This window comes from Hipposideros armiger, unplaced genomic scaffold (genome assembly GCF_001890085.2).
Source record: "Hipposideros armiger isolate ML-2016 unplaced genomic scaffold, ASM189008v1 scaffold_517, whole genome shotgun sequence".
Lineage (NCBI taxonomy): Eukaryota > Metazoa > Chordata > Mammalia > Chiroptera > Hipposideridae > Hipposideros > Hipposideros armiger.
The window spans coordinates 1233586-1237500 of NW_017731867.1; positions in this window are offsets into that span (position 1 = coordinate 1233586).

Consider the following 3915-nt stretch of genomic DNA (forward strand, 5'->3'; position numbering starts at 1 on the left):
ATGGGAGTTGATGAGACATTCAGCTGTCTATAGAGTAGTTTCTCATCCCCAGCATTATTGAGATTTGGGGCCAGAGAACTGTTCGTTGTGGAAGGTTGTGCTGGCCATTGTAGGACATCTACCTGCATCCATGGCCTCTACCCATGTAGATGCCAGTGGCATCTCCCCACCCAGCTGTCATAACCAAAAATGCCTGCAGACATTGCTCCAAATTGCCCTCATTTAAGAATCACTGATGTGGACTGAAAAGAGAAGAGAGGGGAGAATAGACCCCCAAGGAATCAAAAGACCTGGGGCTACATTACAGCTCCACCATTTACTACCTGAGACTATCTCTCCAGGCTTCACTTTTCTCATCTAAATATGGAAATGATGTTGTCTAATTCACTGATTATTTGTGGCAATTTTTTAATATGGAAAAGACTTCATTAATGAGAAGGTATGTGACACACCTCCATACATTCTCTTTCCCTTCTCCCTCAAAGCTCTGGGTCTAGCTTCGCTCCATGTAATTCCACAATGCCATTTCTCTTTCTCTTATGGCCAAGAAATCTGGAGCTTGACTTTGTAACCAGTGTGCTAAAGCAATCCTGCATCTGTGAAGCTGCCTAATGACCCCACAAAAACAAAATGTGAATATCCACTTTCATGCCCTCCCCAACCGTCTTTATGAAGGTGCTTGGCAGTAACAGAAACAAGTAAATGATCTCAAATACCAAAGTTGAGCTATTGTTGTCTCTGGAGTTCAAGGTCAGAGCCCACACATACACTTCCCAGAGAGCTCTCTTAGTCTGCCTAAGAAACAACATAAACTCACTGAAGCTCTTCAGGTCAAAGACTGAAGAAAAAGGTATGTTTTCAGTGAATGAAAAAGATTTGGCCAGAAGTAAGTCATTCTGTCATAAATGAGGTTCCATTTTTTTACTTGCTCTTTGAGGAAAGGGTTCATGCTTTACCTCTGTTTACCCAACAGTTTTAGCAGTTATTAACTCTTTTTATTAACAATGTTACTGAGATATAAGTCACATACGATANGGGGGGGGAATCAGGGTTCTGTTAGCACAGAACAGAGCTGAGGAGGGGTGTAGGATTGCTGTTAAACAGGAGTACCTGCTCTTTCTTCCCCAAACTTTAATTTCTCCTTAATTATAGTTGTTTCAACCCTTCCATTTTTTGCTTTCCAAATTTGATTTTATTTCCTTGATAGAACATTCTATATGTTAAAAAGTTGATAATGTATATAAAAAGAAGTGTGGACCTGCTTTCTCCCTTTCACCCATCAGCCTTGTACAATCTGCCTAACGTACACATCGTTTTTCCTCTTCATGTAGCATGAACACTGCACTGTTCTTAGCGTTTTCCACACCAGGGGGTTCATATAGAGGTTCCACTATCTAACATATTCTCCCTAGACCTGCTCTACTCTTTCACATGGCCCTAATTATGGATCCTGCCATCTTTCTCACATTTCTTGTAAAAATCTGAGCTTTCCAGAGACCTTCCTACATCACTACACTGACTCCTGTAGGTGTGTCTCTCTTTTCCCCATCATTGCAATTCTGTGACTGGTTTTTGTCGAATTTTCACATTTGTGATTTTTCTAGCTTTTTACAGTCATCTTCCCCTTTAAATCTCTCTATATAAAATTATTAAAATTTTCTCTGAACTTCCTTAAGTCCACTTTTCAAATGTTTATATTATGTAACTATCTGCTGTATTATATTGCTTAGCTTGCAGATATTTATAATAGGATAGTCACTTTCTTCCAAAATTCTGGTTATTTCCACAAAAAAACTTAAATAAAAGAAAAAGTACCTGAACTGAGTTAAAATTTTGACTTTTTCACTTAGTGGTTGAAGAAATGACTTAATTTCCCTTAGTCTAATACATATATAAAAGTATATATGAGATACAAATATCTGCTTCATTAATTGTGAGAATTAAATGTGTGTGGGGAGGCAGCCCAGTGGCTCTTTGGTTAAGAGTTGGCTTGGGAGCTCGAGCTCTGAGCAGCAGAGCCGCTGGTTGGGATCCCAAATGAAGGCAAGTGACATTGCGCCCTCTACAGCTAAGATGGTAAACAGCTCGACCTGGAGCTGGGCTGCCATGAGTCACCGGCGATGGTGTAGGCTGCAGTGGGGCTGCAGTGGACTGCTGTGAGCTACCGTGAGTGACTGGCAGCCAATGTGAGCAGCCGGCAGCCAGCGTGAACTGCCGTGAGTCACTGTGAGCAGCCGCCCAGTGGCCAGCAACCAATCTGCCTCACCCGGGAAGAGCACAATGATCACAGTACCAACATGGGCCAGTGAAGCGACGTCCTCCACAACTAGACTGAAGANTCATGTCAGCAATCTTAATTCTCCTTTTCCATATCATGTAACATATTCATAAGTCTTGGGAACTAGGATGTAACATCTTTGGGGGACCATTATTCTGTCTACCACAAGACACATGCAGAACTTGTATTCTACTTCAAGCAAAGCTCAGCAGGTAGCAGAATTTCTGATGGGGGGAGGTGAATGTAGAAATCCAAAGATACTGAAAATGAAAACCCCTGGCCCTCAGAGTAGCTACCACCTTCTTGTGGAAAAGAGGAACACCATGTAAAAAGGCATCTCTGCAGCTCTCAACAGAGTTGCTCAGTAACAACATCAGCAAGAAAACAATGGTGGCCATCATGAAGTAAGGACCAGGGACCTCCTCTATTTTCATGTAATAATGTAAGACTTAGCTTCTCAGATGAAAATAAAGAACACCTTCCAATACTGATACAGGATGTCCTGTCAGCCATATGATTAGAAACTCAGAGACAGGTAAAATTTTGTTTAGAAAAATAGCAGAATATGACACCCTTGTTATCTCTGGGGTAACATAGAACTTACTCATGCTCACTACCTTATCTTCCAAAGTATAGATGTTCAATAATACATTCCTTCCTTTCCTCCTCTGACCTCCTAATACTGCAACCCTGCTACTCAAAAGCCTTTAATGGTTCAGCAGTTCTGATCCTGGCATCAAAGATCCCTGACCAAGATCTGATCTAATCCTGCTTTTGCAAATTTATTACCAAGTATTAACTTTTACATATTATGATTTCCAATATAATTACAATATTTTGTGTTTCCATTAATGAGTATTTTTCATAGTGCTTTCATACTCTAAAAGGTTTTTTCCTTGACTTTGGGTGGTGATCACACAACACAATATATAGATGATATAGTATAGAATGATACACTTGAAACCTGTATAATTTTATTAACCAATGTCACCCCAATAAATTTAATAAAAAAGGCCTTTTTCATCCCATCTTAACACCTCTAAAGCCTACTCATATTCCAGATGATTTGCAAATGCTACTTTTCATCATAAATCCTCTGATCTTCCCAACCAAATTATTGGAGTATCCCACTCTATTTATATAGACCTTTAACTGCTACAGTCTTCTAGCAGTGTATCAGTCAAATGTCATCAGAAAACAAACCACCATAAGTATTTCAACAAAAATATTTAATATATGGGCTAGTTATATGGGTGCTTGAGGGCTGAAAGAGAAATAGAGAACACTAAAAATTACCCAGAGATTACAAGCACTTATTACCCATAAAGATTGGGGAATAAAAAGGAAGAGGATAGATTATTGGGATTTAGGATCTCGGAGTAGGGTCCTTGCAGAAATGGGACTCGCCCTCTAAGGCAGCGGCAATGCCTGATTGCAGTTGGCACTTGGGGCACAGGGTAGCAGTAAACTTATTTTGGAATTCAAAGAAACTGGAGGTTGAAACCAACTGCCACTATTCACTGAGGTGAAATGTCAACTGCTGCAGCAAATTGTCACTGCTCCAGTGATAGCAATCAGGATAGCAAACAGAAATAAGGAAGTCCCTTCCTCCTTCTTTTTGTGTTCCCATCACTCTA